Source organism: Podarcis vaucheri (genome assembly GCF_965113315.1).
Source record: "Podarcis vaucheri genome assembly, chromosome: 2".
Classification (NCBI taxonomy): Eukaryota; Metazoa; Chordata; class Lepidosauria; order Squamata; family Lacertidae; genus Podarcis; species Podarcis vaucheri.
In genome coordinates, this window is record NC_138760.1 from 90,908,517 (window position 1) to 90,931,860 (window position 23,344).

A 23,344-nucleotide genomic window follows, 5' to 3' on the forward strand; every position below is an offset into this window, starting at 1 on the left:
AGTGGAGTGCTCTGTGCTCCCCTTTCTATATTTCTTGCTAGAGGTGGCAGGAGAGAGAGTTGAGGCAGGAGACACAGTTTCCACTTGTGGGCCTTTCTTTTGCCTCCTGCCTTGGCAGTTGCTCCTTTCTGTTCTCCGATCCTCCAGTGACTCCTGCTTGCTACAGAAAAGAACCCAAACCCCCAAATTCTCGCAGAACATTGAAAACTCCTTTGCTGCCGAGCAGCAATTTGCTCTCTGACGCCTGCTATTTCAGGTGACCATGAAGGATAGGTACGCACATAAATGCTTCTTAAATAGCCGCACTGGAAAACCCATTCTCTGGTCTTCACAGCCTCTTGGGTGGCATTATTAGTACCTTTGCCTGCCTGTATCACTGAGAGTAAAAACTTGTTGCTCTGATCCTGGATCAAAAACGCTGACTATTACTGCGTATGAAAGATGGACATTCTACAAGGTGGCCTGCCGGGTAAAATCAGATTGGCTTTCGTTTAGTTCCCCGTGAACCTCTGCTGAAGTGGGCTGTTATCCATCCTCCCTCAGAGATCCTCTGGAAATGCTATCATTTCTTTCCAGGGAGATGACTCTTTATTTCTGCTGAAAGCATTGCCTCCCACTTGGTGGCTGTGTCAGGAATGTATTTCAGCTTGGTCGTGTCACAGGCAAAATAATACTAGACGTGTCTCTGAGGGTGCGCAGAGTGCACTTCCCTCCCGCTGCCTGATCAGAACCCCCCTGCGTCTTTGACACAGTCTTGACTCTGCAGCTCCAGCTCTTCTCTTCAGCTCTTGCAGGAGCCCACTTTGCTAAGGCTGACAGCTTGCAGAGCAGCCTGTGGGCACTCCCTCCCCCCCACTCCCCCCCCGCCCCGCTTTTCCTATCTCACACATCCAATCTGCTGGCCAAGTTGGCACTGAGACCGAGGAGAAGTAGTAATCCAATTTGGGCACTTTAACTGCACTTTGCTAACTGTGCCTCTGGCCAAAGCTTGGGAACTTTAATCTGCCTAATGACCTCGGCTTCAGGGACTGGGGGAACTGACTGACGGTCATTTGTTTTATTTATTTGCTTTTACTTTTCAGTGGCTGTTGGGGGCAGGGTTGGAGGGAGGTGGATTTGACACAGGTGCTGAGGTTGCTAGGGCCCAGTTGCTGGTGTATGTGGCATCCTGCACAAGCCATAACTTTTCCTATAGCAGCGGAGAAATGTGGGCCTTTTTTTTGCATTTTAATTCTTTTTTTAGCATCGTTCTGTCTTGTTCTCCTCCTCACCTCGTATTTTTTTATTTTCTTTTAAAAAATCTTGTAGAGACGGCATCACCAGGCAAGTCAGTTTTGCAATATATTATTATTTTTCAGGAATGCTCAGCCAAGAAAAATAAAGTGCCTCTGTCTTCCTTTGGTTGCCTACTGTTTAATGTACAAAATACAGGGGTGGTAATTGCATTAAAATGTATATAATTATACCATAGGAAAAAAAGAAGTCTTGTTAATTGCACGGGTGTTTTGAACTGATAAGTGTTGAGTGATTCATGTTTTCTTAGGAGTTCACTAAAGCAGAGCTGTCCTCCACAATGGGAGAGGCTTGTTTTCATACGATTCAGAGACAGTGAACTAAACATAGAATCTGAGCTGACTTCACTATCGCCTAGGCCCACTGTGCCTTACTGGGCTCTTTAGAAAACGGTCCTGCAAGATGCTGAATGCCCAATCAGAAGTAAGTCCCACTGAGTTCAAAGGGGCTTACTCCCAAGTAACGGCCAACAGGATTTTGTTCTAAAGCATTCACACTCTCATTTTTTAAACAAGAAAATAGGTTTGTGAAGCTAAATCCTAACAGCTAAAAACTAATTGCACGTAACTCTAAACTACGGTTTAGCACTATGTGGGTGAACCTCAGCAAGCCTGGGGAAAGGGCGGGATTCAACTAATGAGTCCTGTCAGTAGAAGCCCTGTATAAAGACTTGTGCAATGGGGCTCCCCCCACAATACCCCATGAAATTGGCTCTGGGGGTTTGTTAGGCAAACACTTGGAATAGCATTGGGGGGGGGGGAGAGGGGCTCATTCCATCTGGCAAACCAAAATGATTGCCTTGAGGGAGTGATCGCCTTAGCAGGAAGTTGAATCCTTCCCAAAGCGATAGGAGGACTTCTGCCGAGGTCACTTTCATTTTCGAAGAATGTTGGCTTAGTGTTACATGTGTGAACCAGAAATGCTGATTTAAAACAAATGATGGTTGTTTGCTAAGCAAGCCAACTTCAAACCACGGGTTTGGCATTACATACTAGGACCCACCCTCTGTTTTCCCAGGCACTTTTCTCCTTAACTCGGCTTACTTCCAACACCGCTGCTGGACTGGGAAATACTGTACCTGCAGCAAGGCAGTGCAATGAGATGAGAGGGGAGGGAAAAGTTTATCTTATTACGCGACCTTGCTGCATTACACTACCTTGCAGGCAGACGCATGAACAAAGAAATGTGACTGCATCTGTCATATCTGGCTGGTCCCACAACACATACTTACATTTCCAAGGGAGCAGTCCCCTTGACAATAAAGGGATGGCTCTAGGATTGTCAGGGGATTAAAATGTGTTACTTGATTAACTCTGGTTTTAAGTCAATTGCATGTAGAAACATTTGCATATTGCAGAATCTTGGTGAAGGTGCCTTTGGGAGGACCGTGAAGTAAACTGTTAGCTCGTATAAAATGAATAAATGGATGCCACCTCTAATCTTTTGTAGAATAAGTCAGGGGAGAGGGAATGTAACAGACATAAAAATGGCTTTTAAAGAAGTTCAAGTTCCATCAGTAGTGTTTAAGATCAAGATTTAAAGGAGCATTGAAGTTTATTTCTGTTGAACATTGACAGCTTCAATTATCCCTGGCTTTTGTGGTTGGAGGGAATGGTGCATTGTGATTCTGCCAGCTTAGGATACGAGGAAAGAAACAATCCTTGAGCTACTTACCTGCAGTCATCTTTCTATTAGGACGGGGAAGATGATGCATGTTTGTATTGTTCAGAAGGTCCTTTAAGAGACCGGAGTCCAAAATCTTTACTTGTCGTCCATCAAGCAAAGCTCCACTGATTAACTGAAGGAAGGAGAGAGAAATGTTAATCTGTCTATGCAGTGCTTTTTTTCTAAAATAAATGTTTAGCGGGTACTCTCATTTTCCTACTCATATTGAAATATTGCCCCTCAATGAGGCCAAACTTTGATTCACAAAATGTTTAGGGGCATGTGTCTCCCCCCCCCCCCAGAAAAAAGCACTGTGCCTATGAAGCTTTACTCACGGGGGTGAGCAAACTTACTGCCCCTAGGACCAAATGTACTGATCAATGGGTTGGAGACTGCATACAACTGGACAGTGGTGTGGTGGGTTGGGCTCCCCCTCCACCTCCCCCCAAGCCCCTAGTGTCCTCCCCAAGAAACGCATGATCAGGTACAATCATACCTTGGTTTTCAAATAGCTTAGTTCTTGAATGTTTTCGCTCCCGAACGCTGCAAACCCGGAAGTGACTGTTCTGGTTTGCGAACTATTTTTGGAAGCCGAACATCCAACGCAGCTTACACGGTTTCCGATTGGCTGCAGGAACTTCCTGCAGCCAATCAGAAGCTGCACATTGGTTTCCAAACATTTTGGAAGTAGAACAGACTTCTGGAATGTATTCTGTTCAACTTCCAAGCCACCTCACTGCCCCCATCAACATGTACCCAATGTTCCCTCCATCTCTCCACATAGAGGCCGGAGAAATCCCATCTTGTATCTGTAGCTCTCACCACTGCCCCACTGGATCTTACTTCTGAGTAAGGTTGCATAGGATTTCAGCTTACGTGTATTAAATTATTAAATGTATAATGTCAAGATGTTATAGTGAAAAGGTTGAGAGACACTTTGTCTAGGAATAGCTCTCCCTGTGAAATCCTCTTGAGTTACTATGGTACATTTTTCACTCCTCTGCATGTCATTCCCCCTACCTTAGTCATTTTCATTCCTAGAAGTGCAGGCATATAAACAAGACTTTTTGCTTCGAGCGCTTTAGGCTCTGATCCTCAAAGCACTGCTGGGAGCTCTGTTGACTTGACCTGTTCTTCGGTGACATTGTTGTTTCCATCCCTGATGTTTCAAAAATGGGGTTGCCACCTCCGATGGGAGAACAAGCAAGACGTTCTCTCAGAAAGCCAAAAACCTGTTTTTCAGGCCAGTGCCTCCAGCAAAACTGAGGGGGGAGAAAAGAGGCAGCGAAACATATCAGGGATTGGTGGAACTTTTTCCAAAATAGGAAGTGTTAAATTTTGTGTGCATGTTAGTATTTTAAACTTCTCTTGCGCAAGCCGCAGAGCTGTCTTCTTTTGGCAATGAGGCCCTTGGCTGAGCCCAGACTGATATAATGTGGGACAATCCCGGCCCCAGGATGCTTTCCCCACACTTTATTGATTGAAGGACGTGATAACTTGTGGCTTCCTTTCGGTTTGTGGAAATATGTGAGCATTCAAAAATACATGGTTCGTAATTGTACAGTGTATATATTTTTAATTGCATACCAGCTCCCACTTGTCACTGGTAAAGGCGGCTTTGAAAAACACGACAAAGTTTAAGACAGTCAAGAGGCTGTTGGGAAAACTGAGGAAACAAATAAGTGTTGTGGCTTGCAGAAAATTGGTGCCAGAGTCTCATGAAGCAGACGTCCCATAAGCTCACTATCCACAGAGCCTCCTTGTTCAGGGGATCACAGTGTGCTGTGACAGGGCCACACAGTCCAGTGGAATCCAGTGACTGGGTCACAGCCACCTTTGTTAATGAGAACAGATCAATGGTTTGTAGGGCAAACGTTTAGCTGCATGACCACCACCAGTATTGGTGTGGTGTTGTCTGTGGCTGGCGTAATATGTGGATGACACGTACGAGTGGCTCCTCCTATGATTGTGCAGGTGTATTTAAAGATGCCCGTTTACACACGTATGCTGTCCCATCTTCATATGCTTGCTGTGGAAAACAGTGTGCATTGTTTTTATTAACACACCCTTCACCCTAAGGGGCAGGTCACAGCAATTAAAACACAACGTTAAAAACAGTTAAAAACAACTTGCAACACAAAAATAAGGTGGGTCCTAAAAACACTCAACTCAAGTGTCAAAAGCTGGGATAAAGAGGTGTGTCTTCAGTATTTGCCAAAAGCCACGTAATCAAGATGTTGCAAATATGCTTGGAGCTACATTAAGAAGCTTCCCCACTTTAAATGCAATCCATGTTTTGTGTTGAAGGAGCCAAGTTCCGTCATTTAGGCTGCCTTGATAGTATGTGACTACGTGTGGCCTGTAGCAGTTATGAACATTTCAATAAACACGTTATGTGGTGATGCAACGTGAAATGGGCTGAATTTACACCTTAATGATCTTTGCTTGATTCAGCTTCTGTGCTTATTTTAAGTCACATTAAAAGTAGCTTCTAGGGCTTAGAGAGTGCATTGGCCGTCTCTTCTTTAGCTCTGCCTTCCAGGAGTGGGATTCAGCTTCCCTAATTCTTATTGCCAGAGACTGCAGTGGCCGTTGTTGAATTGATGCCACTTGCTTTGGTCTCCCTTGTGATAAGGATAATATAATCCAAAAGCCTGGGGAGCAATCAGACTGCCTTTTAAAAAACTTTTGATTGCGGCATGGAAATTAAAATTGTCCATTAGCAAGGGAAGGTTATCGCTCTTTCCACCAGTTCTCTGGTTCCCCCCAGAGTGGTAGGGGGTTAATTTTGTGTGTGGAGGAGACCAGGAAGTGAAGGCTGTGTAGAAATTCTAAGGGAGTTAATGGCAGTTTGCACAAAAGCAGGCAGGGGTGTTTGTGTGTGTGTAGAGCAGGTATGGGGAACCTGTTGCCCTCTGGATGCTGTTGCACTACAACTCCCATTAGCCTCAGCCAGCATGGCCCATGATTAGGGATGATGGGAATTGTAGTTCACCAATATCCGAAGGGCTACTGGTTGCCCATCCCTGGTGCAGAGGATCTAGTTTCAAGTGGGGACTTGGGGGGACATTTGAGAGTTGCATCATAATTCATGAAATTCATTGCTGCAAGTTGTATAGGGGGTGGCACTGACTTTAAATGGTTTTTTTAGTATGATGGTTCCACGCTACCTCCAGGGCCAGAGGCAGCATGTCAGTGAATACTAGTTGCAGGGGAGCAAGAAAAGCAGGAGAGGGCTGTCACTTTTGAGCCCTGATGGTGAGCTTCCCTCCCAGGGACAATTTTTTGGGCATAGCTAGAAACAAGGTGATGGACTTAATGGACCTTTGGCCTGATCTGGCAGGACTCTTCTTACATTCTGATCCTAGAGATAGCAGTATCTTTTAATCGGAACTGATTTGTGAACCATAAACGTTCACCCTGTTTTAAAGCACCTTGAGTTTCATGAGATCTTGGGAGGGCTGCTTGTGGTCTTCCTTTAAGAACACAGATGTATTGGGTCCATTTCCCCCATGGCCTTTGCATTCCTATGGAAGCCAGTCCGTATACATGGCATTTGCTGGGCTTCACTTGGATTCCTGTGTGCATGTCTGCTTTTATTGGCTACTCTTGGCCCTTTGGTGCCTGAGTGAAAAAGAGGCCTGTGTCACACTCTTGAAAAATAGTTTCCCTTCCCTTTGTTTTGTTTCTGTTGGAAGACTTTCAGACATTTTTTCCCTCCCTCCCTCCCCCCCTCCTTTTCTGCGGTTCAGCGAGACTCCGGTTATCTCACTGCTTCCAGCTTTCCCAGGCTAGCTCCTCCTTAGGCAATTAAAAACTTTTGCTACATTGTGGGGCTTGGAACTTTGAAGTGAAAAGTGGATCCAAGCTCTCTTGAAATTTGGCCCTTCCTTCACTGCAGGCAGAAGCGTCTCGCACGTTGGCAAATCTGGAACAGGCTTCCAGCCAGAACAGAACAGGGTGGAAAGCTAGGGAGAGGAACCAGGCAGAGCGAAGTGCTTTATGCAGGGGCCAGGTAATAACTGAGGAGAAGAGGAAAAGCTTATCTCAGACTGAGACAGAGTTATTTTACTGGAACTTAAAATATGCCTTTCTGCGAAATGCAGCAGCAGTTTGTTCTCTGAAATGTTTAGAAGAGAGCTAAAAAGAACCAAACTGGTTGTCTTGTGATGCTGCTGTACTGCCAAGTTTGAGGGGACCCTGGAGAAGATGCCCTCCTGGTGACCTCCCCCTCCCCATACTGTCATGGCTGTTTCCCTACCCTTCCACTGCACTGTCATGGTTACTCTCATTTGCCTCCAACTTTCTTATATTCTATGGAAGGGCAGCTCCAAGGAAACCCTGCCTTCCACATCCATCCACCTCAACTCACTCTCATGGTCCTTACCTGGAGACCAGGCTGATGTGGTGAGTAGCACATCTTGCTTGGAGGAACCGTAGCAGTAGCTTACTGCTGAAGATGAGGGGGAAAGAAGGGAGAGATGCCTCCATCTCAGTGTAACCTGGGCATGGCCTTGCTTGGTGTTGGGCTACAGGTGGACTGAGAAGTATACAACCAAAATGGATCCCCCTCCATTTCAATCATTTCTCATGAGCCAGAGTGGCAGCGAACTCAGCCAGTTGGGCACCACCTTTTGGGGAATGGGGTCAATGAAAGCGATGTTGCTGTTCCAAAGTCTTAAAAAATGATAAAGATAAAAATGATTAATGGCTGTGCCTCTTCGCTATTATTATTATTATTATTATTATTATTACTACTACTACTACTACTACTACTACTATCACCATCATCATCAATTAAATTGCTACACACCTGGTATACAGCAATTTTGGTATGCTTCAAATCGGTAAGTGCACTTAACTAGAAGCAAACTTCATTGGGATCAATGTAATGTGCCATGTAAAAACAAAACCTGGATTTTGTGAACCATATTGCAGCTGTTTCTATGCAGATTTTTGACCATGCATGGCAGGTTCAAGCCTAGACTTCTCTTGACTTTCTTAAGCATCCCATTCTTTTTCTGACCTTTCCAAACCAAGGCTGACAGTGGAGATGAACTGCTTATGAGAACAGTTCAGAATGGCTTGGGCCTTTGGGATATTGACTCCTCTAGCAGGGTTGTTATGGTAGGGACCGGTGAATGCTGCAGAGGCAAGCTGGGAAATGGGAGCAGAACCAGCTGGGCTGTAGCTGATCCCTTCCTGTGCCCAGCATATCTCTGGTGGTTATCTATAAAGGAGGGCAAGCAACTGATATTTGGAAGGGGAACACAGTTGTTTTTCACTTGGGAATTGCCTGTATTTCATTTATTGCTGTATTTATAGCCAGCATTTCCTCCATGATGGAGCTGAAGATGGTGGTGTTGATAGGGTTCTTAGGTTGTTCCCCATCTGTGCTGTGACCAGATCTAAACCTGCTTAACTTCAGCAAGATGGTTGCATCATGTGCCTTCAGGCCATGCCCCTATTGACTGTAGTTGACGTCTTTCTGCTTATATATGTAGTGCTGCTGGTAGCTCTCTTTTTTTTGCCCAGCTCAGTGATGTAAAGTCCCTTGTTTTACCATTTTTCCACATCTGCTAATTGCTAAATGGTATACAGTGGTGCCCCGCAAGACGAAATTAATTCGTTCCGCAATTTTTGTCGTCTAGCGAATTTTTCGTCTTGCGAAGCACGAAATCCCATAGGAATGCACTGAAAATCAATTAATGCGTTCCTATGGTCAAAAAAAGTCCAAACAAAGCCAAATTTGGTACAACAACAGTTTATTAACTGCTCTTTAAAGTCACACATACTGTAAAGAGCAGTTCAAAAATTTAAGGGAAAATAAATTAACTTTATAAACAAAACATGTCTTTGTTTTTAGTCAAAGAAAAAAAGTCGCGAGACGTTTTCATCTTGCGAAGCAAGCCCATAGGGGAAATTCGTCTTGCGAGGCAAATCGCGAACGGAAAAACCTTTCGTCTAGCGAGTTTTTTGTATTGCGAGGCATTCGTCTTGCGGGGCACCACTGTATTTGATGGCTGAGATGGTTTTTGAGTGCTGAGAAACCCCCACTCCCCCCCCCACTGATAGAACCCATGGTAACCATAAACCTGGATTTTGTTAGGAAAAAGCAACTGCAGTATAAACAGCGTCTCTGAAATGCTAGCTAGAAACGTATACAGGCTTATAAAATACCACCACTCCATGGAGATGATTAATAAATATCCCTCAGGATGGTTGAGTTTTTGTTTTTTGTTTTGGTTGGGTAACTGCAGTGATTTTACTGGGATGGGAGTGATGGAAGGCCTAAAATATGTCCGTTTGTTGATCTGGGGTGGTGCGAGGCACTCAAAATCCTCACAGGGCCAAAAGAAATAATAAGCTAAGTTGCTTGAGCACAAAGAATGAGCCAGAGCATTCCTAAGACTGCCTCTCTCCCCCTCCCCCTCCGCACTTTTTACTTGTTCGCATCAAGAGCGACAGCCTGCAGGCGCTAGAAGAGGTTAATATCACAACTAGTTGAAATTCCATTGCCTGTGAGCTTGAATGGAATGGCAGGGCCCTGTTCAGATTCCCAGCCTCCGCCATGCTGTGGGGATCTGACTTCTCCAGGGACAGCTTTGTGTTGTGGTGCTTCCTGAGATTTTCCTTGTTCCTTCACGATCTGATTCCAGACCTTGGAACTGTGCCAGATTATGCATCAGCCAAGCATGCCACTGAAAAAAGAAAGAAAGAAAGAAAGAAAGAAAGAAAGTGTGCAGGCACAGTTTGCCTCCCAGATCCCAAACCTTCAGTTCAAAAAGTAGATATTGTTCTCCTGAAGGCCATTCTTCATCTGAAGCAGGTGGCTTACAAGAAGTTTTCCCATTTGAACCATGCCACATGTAACCATTAATCGCTTGCCTTTAAAAGATGGGGAACAGCGATTTTCACCAAGGTCACCCATTTTTACCCCTTGTGCTGGTGGTATAAAACTGGCAGAGGGATTCCTCTAGCACAGCCTGCTATGATATCTCTGCTGGTGTGTAAATTCACTATGTGGGCAGGATTGTGAACTCATCATTTTGCATTCTTTTGTGAGGGTTTTTGGTTGCAGTCCTATTCCGTCTGATAAGCATACCAAGGATGGAATCACATAAAATACCATTATACCATTTCATTTAATATTTAGTTATATTAAGATGATATTTGCACAGTTAAGGGGAATCTTGAGATGTAAGTAAGAAGTGCCCTTGAATAACTTATGTGAGGAAGCATGCCCCAGATAAGCAGGGCCTCTTTCACTGCTTATTTCTCTCAGTTATTTCAAAATGCTATACCCTGCTTTGTCTTTATAAAGGCAGCTAACATGTAAGGGGAAAAAAATTAACACACACGAACAAAATGCCGGCATTTTAAATGAAGCAAATAAACAAGGCCAACACAAAAAAATGCCGGCATTTTAAATGAAGCAAATAAACAAGGCCAAGACTGCAACACTCCTGTGTGTATATAGGCATGTACTGAATCCATAAACCTAGCCAGAGCTGCTTCACAACTAGCACAGTGACCTGGTAGACTAGTAAACAAGACCGTGTGGTTTGCATATGTATGCTTCAGTAGAAGACCCTGGCATTTCCTGCAGAGGCCAGCTAGGCAAAGAGGGGAGGTCATTTTGGAATAACAGCTGAATTAATAACGTAGGTAACCTCTTAGTGTACCTTAGTATAGAAAGAGAACCCCTCTGCTTCTAATCAGTGGAGGCACTGTTTTCCATTCTTTAAGCATGACCGGTGATAGCGATGCTTGCTAGCTGTTGTTCTGCCTTCCAGCCATCCTCCCTCCCTGCCCCCATTTTCTTTGTTGCATGTTTGAAGGAACTGGAAATGACAGGAAGATGGTGATTGCTTCTGACAGATGTTTGGGGTATGATTTGTGTCACAAGGTGCCCAACGCTTGCCCTTGTTCTCCTGTCAGACTTCAGCAAAGCAAAGTCCTGTTGAAGGAAGGACCGGAGGATGGGGTGGGGAGGAATGCTGGCTCTGCCCTAGTTTGGAGACCGTACCCCGCTGCTAGAGAGGTTATAGCAGCCCAGCTGTTTGGCAAAAGGTCAAGGCTGAAGATGCTCGCAAAGGAGCCGGAGTGGAGGGTACATTCAGAGAGCAGGCTTGCTGTATGCCGTGCAGATTGCAGTGCCAAAAACTTCTTCCTGCACCACAGCTGCCTGTTTTTCATCTGCTGTCTTCCCAAGGGGCATTCAGGCAAGCTGCCTCTATAGATCGGCTGTGTGTGTATACATAGGTACAGCATGTCTTGGCAAGCAGGCCCGATGCCTCATGAGATACAATCTCTTAGGGCATAGCCTGTACTGTATCTTAATGATTCCTTGCATTCTGCAGTCAGCTTTTGCCATTGCAGCTGAAATTTACTTAAGTATAATATAAAGCAGATTACTTATCTCATAGGACAACAAAGTATAAGGCATGAAGACAAAGCATCCCACCAAACCTAGTATCGGCTCTGAAATAAAATCTATAGTACATACCCAGTAAGTCTTTTAAGCCACAGGAAAATGATGATTCTTAAAATGACCAATGGCAGGAGCTTCTGCATGAATTGCCTAAATCTAGATGCTTCATATCTGTAATCTATACACATTTGCAAGATAGGCAAATGCAACCATTGCTTTAATTATCAGTTCATTCTTACTGGCCCAATAAAAACGTCACTTTCCCATGATATAAAACTACCCCTTGCTTAAAATGCTCTGCTATAAATATTCTGCAGTCTGTTGATGGCAGTGGTTGGAGGAGGAGCAAAGGAATATGGAAAGCAGGGGTCTATGTATGTGTTTGGCGGCAGAGGGAAATCAGGAGATGTGTGTTTACTTGACTAGCACCCATTCATATTCAGACACCTTGGGAGACATATAGGAGGAATACCTAGTCCATAGCCAAAATTCCCCATTATCTCAGTGATTTCTTATTCCTAGTTGTTTAACAGCAGCAACAGTTGTGGGAATCACTAGGAGTTGGTTTTTCTGTGCAGTGACTGTGAGTTGCATTCACTTCTAGTATTCACAGATTCCTGGACTCATAGTTTGATAACCAAAGCCTGTATCTTTTGCTTCTGCTTGATGGATCTTAGGATTCCAGTAGAAAACAAAATAGATCCTGCAGGCCTTGAAGTCTTCTCACCTCCTGATTTTGAGGATAGCAAGGAAGATCAAGTGGCCTGATGTCATGTGTCTATTAAGTCCCATTATTTGTATGCCTTTTTCTCAATCTCATTTTTGTCTAGGTAGAATTATTCAAGCTTCCTGGATGCCATATACTTTTCCTTAAAAAACTGGAATTGGCAGTCTTGGTGTGTGAGTGCGTATTTTTCAGTTCTGTGAGAGTTGGAACAGTCTAGTGGCTAGAGGTTTGGGTTTGGCTGTGGGAAACTTAGGATCAAACCCTTCTCTTAGCTAGAGACTGTAATGGTGGGCTGGCCTACAGCTGAAAAAGGTTACTGACCCCTGATCTAGAAGGACTAGTGTGGCTGCCCAGCTATACTACTTCAGCTGTACCTTGTCTGCTAATGTGGTGCTTAGAAAGAATTTCTTGGGAATAAGTGGATTTTAGGAAGCCACAAACCACTTATACAATTGAGAGCAGATCTAGCCAGCTTCTTGATTCACTGGGCCTGCTCTGTTCTCCAGACAACAATTTGGTAGGGTTGCTATATCTTGAAAAGCAAAAAAGAGGACAGCCTGAGCTGCTGCCAGCCCAAGCTGGGCGGATGCGCGGAGCCGCCGCGATCATGCCTGCACACCTCTTTTCCCAGCTCGGGCTGGCAGAGGCTGTGGCATGCAGAGCCACCTGCGCCGTCCGAGCCCGAGCTGCCCAAGCCAAAAAACCCACCAAAAATAAATAAACAAAGCCCCCCAAATCCTGGATATTTCCTTTAAAATGTAAATGTCGTCCTCTCCTCCCCCCCCCCCCCCGGCAAAAGAGGACATGTCTGGGATTTCCCAGACATATTGCAATGGGGTTTTAAAGAGTTTTTTTTGCTGTGTGACTCAACCCTTTGGTGCAGTCCGTTTCCTTGCTACATAATAATACTAAGGGCATCACAGTTATGTGGTCAAGCATATTCTGTACTGATATTGACATTTATATGAAAAATCCCAAACAGACAAGTAACATTATACCACGAAATAGCTCCTATTTTATTTTCTTCTTACAAGTGAAATTGTGGAAATATTGGGCCTGATGATCCAGCCCAGAAGTAGCCCATCTCTGCATTAGGATATAAAGGCTGGAAGATGGTTGGAAGGTGAAGAGTTCAAGTATATTATGTGCACAAAAATCGACTTTAATTATTCACCTTTTTAAAAAAAGGGTTTCTGTCTTGGTTGGAAGATTGAGGCCGTTCACCCGCACTGGACTTGCAAGAGATGGATTATTTATCATAAGTTAAAAATACACGTGGGGGCAGTTACTTCCCGTAGGAGGCATCCCCAAACTATTTAATACCGGGAATGGGAGCCTGTTGCGCTCCAGATCTTGTTGAACGACAATTCTCATCATCGCTGAACGTTGACTCTGCTGACTGATGGGAGTTAGAGAGCCAAATGTTCCCCGCCCCTGTGGCTAGCAACATCAAGTACAGAAACAATTTGGCGTTCAACATTCTGGTACTGTATTTAAGCTGTTCATGAGGATAATAAACTTCTGCCTGATGAAGGGCAAGGCCTTCTTGGTGAAGCTGCAAGTGGGCTGAGATCGGTGCTGAGTTGCCTGAATCGGGTGAGAGAACAGGCTTGTTACTGAAGATTTCCAACTGAACATTTGTGTATAGAGGGAATAGTAGATACAATCTATAATATTAGAAAGAATAGTCTAGGAGCGGGGACATTTGTTAGGTAACTGAAGCCTCTCTTTGTGATAGAGTGGGGTGAGGGACTTCTTCTTTGTCACAGCCTATTTTATTGGATCACCTTCCCTTCTCATGCTTTTTTTGTTCCTCCTCGCTGAGCACGGAAAGGGACACTGCTGAGTTGCCTGTCCAGTCCCTCTTTCCGCCACCCCTTCCCCCAGCTCTGGCCTACGGAAACTCTGCAAGAGGCTTTGGGAATTAGGTAGGGAACACTAAAGGTGAAGTGGAGGAGAGGCTCTCTGCTGATCGTGTGACTAAAAAGTGAGAGGGTGAGTTCCTCTGGGAAGCTCTCGAACTGTGGAATGTGTGTGTTTTTTACGCAGAGGGAAAAGATTTCAGTTCAGACCGAAACTGCAAGGAATTCTCTTGTCCAAACAGAATAGCTGTCAGTAGGAAAGTTCTTGTCAAATACCCTGGCTTTGTTCTACACACACACACAGCTTTCTAACATGGCTCATATATTTCTTAACTTGTCTGTCAGAAGGAACTCTGGCAGATTGTTTATTTATTAAGACTTTTGTAGTAGGAAGATGAGCATCCTGAAGACTCTCTCTCAGGGCTTGTTAACCAATAACTATATAGCTTGCCAATCAAATAAATAATAAAGATTTCAGAGGACCTCATAGTCTGTGGCTTGGCAGCTAATGAGATTGTGAGTTACAGTCCTTCTGTTGTCCTTGGATGAATTTATGTTGAGGGTAGAAACTGCACACTTATCTTTTTCCCTTTTACTGGGCCATGCTGCTGCCACTGGTGTAGCTGACTCATCTTACCAGATCAGTGATATTACTACTGGTCTGCCAATGAAAATAATTGATTAGTTATAATAATTAGCAGGTGCATATGCCCATATTACACTGATGTTGTTTGACTGTATGACCAAAGAAGTCCTAACAAACACAATACTTTCATGCCTGCGTATATGCTTAATAGATGAGCAGAGGGCCAGAGACTCTCCAGCTAGTCCGCCTTCTCTTGCAAATTTGTCCTGGGCTTAACCAGGGTGATGTTGACACTAACTTAAATCATAATTAATATTAAACAAAGTTTGCTTTTAACCACAATTTGAAATCTTGTTTAGTTGCCATAATGCACAAGAGTCTCAGGGAACCATCTGGTGAGGAAGAAAGCCTTTGGGTACTAGTTAATTTACTGCCATGTTATTAACAGAACCCTTATTTAAAGAGGCTTCTGGTCCTAATTTGAGGTGGTGTGCTATAAGTGTTGGTTGTTTTCTGCCCATTTCTCTCTCTCTCTCTCTCTCTCTCTCTCTCTCTCTCTCTGCCTGTGTGTGTTTATGTATGATTACCTGTGCTGTCTTCATTCAATATCTGTTCTCTTTTCAGTCTGGAGAGTCATTCCTTTCCTGCTGCCTCTTGTTAATCTAATGGGCCTCATTGTTTCTCTGATAATGTAGAAGATTAGGATACTTTACTGCATGCCCTTTTAAAATGCTGCAGAATGACTTTTCTTTCAACTCAAACAGTTTGTCTTTCCAAACCCTACTCTCAAAACCTGTTGTTCATTACCTGGACTATAAAACTTTGCTTGTACTGGTGCTGCATTGTTTGATAAGCAGAAGCCCAAGGCCTCCATAAATCCAGCCATCTGACACCTCTGTTCCTGTTATCATTAGACCACAGGTGCTGTCTGTGGAGATGAGACTACAAGTTCCAGCATGCAATGCCATAGTAATAAGTCAAGATGGAGCACTGTATCCTAGTGGCCTTATATACTAAATTCTATATCAAGGTGGCATGTGAAGTGTCCATGAGTTGTGCTCTGTGGAATAACCACCATTGTGGGTCTTAGCAGGTGGTATAACCCTAGTCCATGCCTTGTTTCTTCTACTTCCTTCTTACTGTTTCTAGGTCCCATTAATTAGCAGCGGGGAAAATGTGGCTGGACTACAATTCCCATCAGCCCCAACCAACATGACCAATAGTCAAGGATGATGGGAATTGTAGTCCAGCATCATCTAGAATGCCACTGTTCCCTATCCCTGCATTCAGTAGAAATAGCAATCTAACTTATGATCATCACTTTGGGTGCTTCCAGATGGTGCGGTGCTTCTGAGACAGCTATTGAACCACATTGTGTGGTTGTCATGTCTATTGTGAATAGAACAATATTGGTGGGAGCTAGTTCTTTGCAACAGCGAACAATGTCATCCACTCTTTCTGTTGCACTACAGTGGTACCTCGGGTTACATACAATTCAGGTTACAGACTCCGCTAACCCAGAAATAGTACCTCGGGTTAAGAACTTTGCTTCAGGATGAGAACAGAAATCGTGTTCCGTTGGCGCGGCGGCAGCAAGAGTCCCCATTAGCTAAAGTGGTGCTTCAGGTTAAGAACAGTTTCAGGTTAAGAACGGACCTCCGGAACTTAACCTGAGGTACCACTGTAATAGAAGCAGAAGGTGTGGATGCAACCTAAATTTCTTTCAGAACAGTACCTTAGTTGTAATTGGCACAAACACCCAGTGAATCACAGTCAATAATAATAATAAATTTTATTTATACCCCTCCCTCCCCAGTCAGAGCTGGGCTCAGGGCGGCTAACACCAGTAAAATTACAGTAAAAACAATTTACTGTACCAACTTAAAATACAGGTTAAATGCAATTTAAAATGCAACCTCATTTTAAAAGTAGCCCATAGATCAAAACCACAAGGGGAGGGAAACATAAAGATCAGACTGAGTCCAAACCAAAGGCCATGTGCCCATTGTTTAGGTTTCTTTGGATCCTGGTTTGAGTCCATTCCCTGAAAATATTGATTCAGTTTGTTTCTGTCTGATAAGTCTGTAGATGGGCCATTTGGTTGACTGGGTTAATGAATTTACATGTAGGCAAGTATTTTCTGAATTGCTGGTTCCCCAAGTTAACATCACGAGCCAGACAGCCAGACCCCTCCCCTACAATTTAAATGTGTTCTTGGACTTTTAGTTTTGGGGACTCATAAGTTACTCACAATGTATATTTTAAGCTTTTGGAATATCTTGAAAAGACTTTTAAATTAATGCTGTCATGCATTTAGATGTCATTAGTATCTGTAATGAAAGGACGAGTTATAGCAAGACTTGTGGTTAAATAAGCAGTGCCATAAGGAATATTATGTCTCTGGTAGATACCTGAAACAATCAGGCCTACTGTGAATTATCTTCACACGGAGGACAAGATAATAAAAACTTGTGCTCCTGTTGAAAGTCTTGTTGTTAATGTGCTAGGTAGGCAAGTGTTGGAAGGTAGGTTGGACCATATGAAATCACATGCTTGTAATGAGTGGAGTTAAAACTTTGACATGGGGTCAAGTTATTTTTACTATTTTTATTTAAAACAATAATATAAGAAAATCAAATATCTCTGAAATGGGAGTGTCTTACAGGGCAGTCTGTCTACATTTGACACCAGGCCAGCCTGTCAAGATACCTAGGAGTTTTCTGCATGACTTAATTTACACTAGAAAATCGGGACATTGAATTATTTTGTTCTTTTAAATAAGGAACACTGCTGTTTATATCAGAGGAATTATACTTCTTTGCTGATCTGAATTTTTAGTAGGCGTGTGGGTTTCTGAGTTACAAAGCAGGGTGACTTAAATTGTTTATTAGTAATTCTCTCCCTCTCTGTCTCTGTCTCTCTCTCTCTCTCTCTCTCTCTCTCTCTCTCTCTCTTAGCGCCTACTTATGCTTCTAGAAGACTAGGAGAAATGAGTAAAGCAGCTTTAGAGTTGCAGAGATGCTCAGAGATTAGGAAGCAGATGTGAAGCCCAAGGTTTCACTTATGGCTCATTTTCATGGTCTTTTTCTTCAGAGAGCTAGCGTGCTTCAATGTAGGCCTTGGAACCAGAAGGCTTTGAAATTACTTGCAGTTCAAACATATACTCATTAGTCATTTTGAACAGATCCTTCTCTCTACATCTTAACTCCCCATTTATCATATTGTAATGGCACTAGTGACCCACATCACAAAATTGTTGTAAAGTTGGTTGGGATAGGTGTTATTAATAAGCATTTTGCACTCTAATGTACTATATTATTAATTAGTCGTTATGTACATATGTGACCTAAACATTGGTATCAGGAATAGCTAAGGTCATAGCATCATGTTCTTTTTCTTGCCTCTGTAATCAGAGTCCAGAAATGCTGCTCTCTGTCTCTGAAGTGATCACTCACCAGATTAAAAGTGACTTTCTGCATGCAGCGTGAAGATTTTTTTAATATTCAGAATATATGGTGGTGAGCTGGCTCCCTTCTATGCTTCATTGTGAAACTCTATGTGCAGAATTGTAGAGGAAGAGAGATCACATCCCTATGAAATCTTGTTTTTTATTACATCTTTGTTCAAAATAACACATGGCTTTTCTATTGACCCTTTTACCCCTTGATCTTCATGTGAAGAAAAGATGAAGCCTAAGAATGTGCAACTGCTTAAATCCACCCCCTTTTACATTTGCTTCTATTCCTCCTGCTGGGCTATTACCCTTGCCTTTGCCACACACATACCTACATTTACAATGTAATATCCTTGTGCTGTGTACACTGATGGTGGAATAATAATAATAATAATGTAGTGAATGTTAATTAAGCTGTTATCACTGTTGCAGAGATGGGACAGATAAATCATTGTACAGTGTTGATGGATTATTTAATTTCTATACCGCTTGATATATTTAAAATACATCTAAGCAGTGTACAGAAAACAGAAGCAACAACAGACAACTTAAACGAAATATTACAAAAATACATCTAGAAATGTTACATTAATACAAATTTACTAATAGATATGAATAAATACCAGTTCATTTTCCTTCTGACACACACTTTCCCTCTCAACCTCTGGGTTGTTGCCCAGAATCCAAACAAACGCTCAGCTCACCCACAAAAATCTCACAATGAGAAGAATTCTTGGATATAGCAGACACCACCCTAGTCTCTCATTCTAGACTTGCTGTTGATGGGCAGACATCAAAGTGGTTCTACTTCCTCAGGCTGCCCACAGCTGTGTCCCATTCAGCTGCACTTTCCACACCTAGTTCCAGGTACAGCAGGTTTGTTGAGTTTCCCAGGGGTCCAGAGAATGGGAAAAAGGCTGCCTTCCATTCACAGCCCTTTCTTCACTCTCTGTCCTCTCTTCCTCCTCCAGTTGGGACCTTCATGGAGAACTTTGTTAGGTTGTCCAACGATGATGTTCATACTTCATCGTTTTGGGGCTGTAGACCTTCAAGTGTGGGGAATGTGTGGCCCTCCGAATGTCATTGGATTCCAGTTCTTATCAGCCCCATTCAGCATCGCCAATGCTCAGGGATGATAGGAGTTAAGACCACAGGTTTCCTAACTCAGCTATAGACTTGTCTTGTAGGGCAAAGTGGAAAGAAAGCACAGAGAAAGCTCAGAGTTCAAAACCTGGTTGCTGTGTCATCTGAACATTGAAAATGTGTTGCTGAATCATAAATTGGAGCACATTTGAAAGAAAGGGAACAGAAAATACTTTTCAGACTAAATGGAAGGGTGAATCCCACCCATGGTGATTTATCTATCAGTGGAAGCTCTGCTCAAGGACTTCTGCTTGCACAATGGGCCCCCCCCTATTCCTGCCAGTGTGCCCCCCAAAGGCTCTTGGTGGGCCAAGAGAACCCCCAGAACAGTACATGGAAGGTAGGGGGGGGTCATTCCATTTGGTAAGCTGAAAAGGTTGCACTGACGTAACGATTGGAAGAATTGTTGGAATCTCTCCCCCCCCCCATTCTAAATCTATTACTTGCCAAGGTTTTGAATTGAAAATGTTTTGTAACTGATGGTGCCTCACTTTGCTAATTAAAATCGTTTTCAGAGATCTTACACTGGTACCTCCCAATTGGTATTATCTGAGAAACCAGTACGTTTGTTTATGCCACTGCAAATTTCATAGTATTGTTAATGAGTGTGAGCCAAATCTACGATTGCCAAATCCATAGCTAGATTTCAACCAGCCTTTGAAACCTACTTCTAACTAGGGCTTCCAGTACTGGTTTAGTGCAGATATAATTATTGCTGAGAAGGGAAAGGGAGGAGTTGAAGTGGGACAAGGGAGTAGGACTGTGCGAGGTGGGGTGGGGTGGGGTGGGCACGAGTCTGAGAGGCACTCCAGATCTCTTAACCATGGTCAAGAGGTTGGAAAACATTACATCTCCGCTGAACTAGTCAGTGCTGCTTCAAAAATCACAAGACATCCTGACCTTTTTCTGGCATCTCTTGACTCTAAAGGGGGAGGAGCAGCCTTTTCCACCACCTTTACTAGACAGCGATTGGGATGCAGGCAAGCGGCTTTACAATGAAAGGCTCTTTTGAAGTTTGTGTGCATTGGCTGCAGCCAGCCAGGCAGAGGTTCCAGCCCAGTGTAGTTCACAGAGCAGCTGTGACCAGAGTTTGAAACAATAAGGGTCTCTTGGCCACTTTTAAAGGTGGAGCTGTTAGCAAATTTCCTTTCCAGCTTGGGATAAAAGGGGGATGATTTGGATCTGTCGGCAATGTGGCTGTTAGGCCAGATTTCCAGCTGATGTCAAGTTTCCTGCTGCACATATGTGAGTCAAGCAAAGGTACATACGACAAACATTCTCAAGGCAGCTGGCAGCCTTTAGTGCTTTTGGGGGTTTTTTTGCATTGCTTTCCTCTGCCTCTGGACGTGCCACTGCGTCGCATTGTATTTTTGCTGTCTGAGTCATTGCAGAGGAGACCTCCCTCCTCCTCGCTCCCCCTTAGGAAGTTTGGCACTGTTTACTTTTTTTGTCCGGTTAGAATAATGGAATGTATTTTTAGGCCTCTTTGCCTTGGTCTCTGAATCGGCATTAACATGCTGAGTGGGGCTGCTCCAGGCGAACTTTTATTTATTTATTCCCCCCCCCTTTTGAGGGGGGGGGGAGAAATATATAACGCAGTTCATTTCAAACCTGGGCTAAGCTCCAAGGCGTCTGCCTAGAGAGTTTGCAAAGTCCTGTAACCATGGTGGCCATGTTTGTGTAAGAGAATTCACTTCCTGTTGGCAAGCACACTCTGCTAGCTGGCGAGTGGGAATGATGCTTCCTGCGTTAAGCATAGCTGGGTGGGGGGAGGCAATGACTGCTGAAGGCCATGCTAGCCAGTAGGAGTTTTGCCAGGTTCAGATTGTCATGCTCAAGGTAGAATAAGGCTGCTGTTTCTTTCTGGGTGGTGCCTACCTCCATCTTCTTCTTTTAAGTTTGCAAACCTTTTAGAACTGGGACTGGCATGCAAGTCCTGTGCATGATACACAGTGGGGGAGAAGCCAGTGATTGGGGTGGAGGGGGGACAATGACTGAGGACTGGTCCACATACATGTGCCCAGTAGAATAAGACTGGGGGTTGTGGTTTCGGATTTTGCTCTCCTGTCTTTGACACAAAAATCTCAGATTCCAAGGGCATGTGATGCAGCCACCTTGTTGAAGCGAAGCAGGTTTGGGTCTGGGTGGGAGACCTGAATACCACATGTAAGCTGCCTTGTGTTCCGTAGTGGAAGGAAGATGAGATGTAAACGTACTAAAATATGAATTGTGTTCATGCATGAATTTTTTCTACTTTAATTTCCACAAATTGGAATGAATAAGAAATTTGTTTAGCAAGCAACTTGCCTCTGCTAGATGCCCCTTAGTCTTCTATAAAAAGAGTCATTTTGAAGTACAGTACAGTCTTGCTTCTTTCTGGGAGGTGTCTTCTTCCATCTTTTTCTTTAAAAAGTTTGTAAACCTTTTAGGACTGGGACTAGCATTCCAGTAGAGTGCCTTATACATAGTAGTTATGATGAGGGAATAATTGAGAGGACTCTGAACGCTGCTCCACACACACAAAATAAGAATTTTGTTTTCCAAGCCACTCACCTTGTTAGGTGCCCCTCAGTGTTTCATAAAAAGTGTCATTTCAAAGTACAGTGTAATAACTCATGGTTATTATTACTCACAGGACCAAGGCCCTGTGTATTGGGGCTGTGTCCATTTTGAGAGGGTCTAGGTTAATATTTAAAGTGTTCTGCTTGCTCTTTCATCTTTAAAAACTGGCAGCAGGAGGGGGGTAGGAAACCACTTGCTGTGACAGCAAGGCACTTGTATGGGCCTTGGTGTTTTATGAGCAGGAAGCCAAATTGGATTGGCCAGCTGTCCCTGAGCTCTAATACAGAGCCTTCTCCATCATTCAATCACTGCAGAGCCTCATCTTCCACTTAATATGATCCAGACCTGGGCAGCCCAAATCATGCTGGATTTAAATGCAACAAAATAATATCAGCCTTCCCCTGTTTTCTTTCAATCAATTTTTGATGGCTTTAGGTAGCCATTAATAGTGATGCAATCTCGGGTTGTAGCAACCTGCTCTTTAATAAGAGGCCTGGAGGAGGGTGAGGCTGCCATCTTCCATACCAATAAAATGCAGGTGAAATGAGAAAAAGAGCTTATGGAACAGCAGGAAATGTTGTAAAGTGTAGCCTTGCCTCCTCCCTGCCCCTTGACATTGGGTGGTGGTGCACTTTGCATCCCATGACTCCCAGGGAGGCCTCTTGGTTCTTTGTAGTGTATTAGCCTGTGCTGAGCATTGAAATGTGTGTCGGAGCGGAAATGTAAAGGCACTAAAATGATGCAACCAGCTCAAAGGTTTGTGGTGGTGGAATCTTGCTGGGCTACACACATTTGGGCAGAGAAGCTGGGTTGCTTTCTGTATTGGACGATCATTAGCTATAAGATGAGAGATGCTGTAACAGCAGCTGGTATCCTGAAAGGTGACACCTCAGAACTGACAGTCTGAAAATGGCCAGTGCTTTTATTCTATGTTGCAGTTTGTTCCTTCACTTTATTCTTGGTATCTGCTTTTCCTAATAAAACTTTACCCTATATTTCACTGTAATTATGCACTGGAGTGTTAAGAGTGAGGAGTGGGGGTGAAATGACAAACTTTGGCCTGCTTCACAGGTAACACTAAACCAAACTATGGCTTTGTGTGAATGAGCCAATGCACAGGCTCCTGGAGAGGAGGTCACAGCTGCTTTGCTCCTTCTCCAGCCATGGCTTGGCTTTGCATGTTGTCTGGACCTAGAGTTGTGGTTTAGCTTTTTGCATACAAACCATGACCCATAACCAAGGTTTGTTCTGGGAGAGATAAACCACAAACCCAGGTTTGGACGACATGCCAAACCAAACTTTGGTTTACCTCAACAGAGGGAATGAGCAGAACAACCAGAGAAGGAGGAAAACTACCATGATCTGCCTGGAAGCCTGCATATGCTTGTTCACTCATGCTAAGCCATGGTTTGGCTTAGAGTTATGCATAAATGAGGTCTCTGTAAAGGTGGTGTTTTTGTTCTGATACTTCTTGTGTATTCTGAAGGGCTCTGGCTTTAGTTGGGGCATCAAGTTGTAAAGGCTAGAGTGTGGACTTTTTAGGATCAGAAGGCCTGAAACTGACTGATGCACCTATTTCTGTTTTCAAGTAGCAGACCAGAAAGGTAGAGAAATACAG

At 43.7% G+C, this 23,344-nt stretch overlaps 1 protein-coding gene and 1 long non-coding RNA gene across 5 annotated transcripts in view; one reads left to right on the forward strand and one right to left on the reverse strand.

Moving 5' to 3' along the window:
• The window catches only part of PLXNA1 (plexin A1), a 343,514-nt gene that overhangs the window by 17,844 nt on the left and 302,326 nt on the right, over positions 1-23,344 (forward strand). The gene's annotated exons all lie outside the window — the stretch shown is intronic.
• Positions 14,315-15,480, reverse strand: LOC309526116. Its single transcript, XR_014216678.1, has 3 exons — positions 15,375-15,480; positions 15,155-15,250; positions 14,315-14,642 (listed from the first exon to the last, which is right to left on the reverse strand). It is a non-coding gene; the product is annotated as an uncharacterized lncRNA (long non-coding RNA).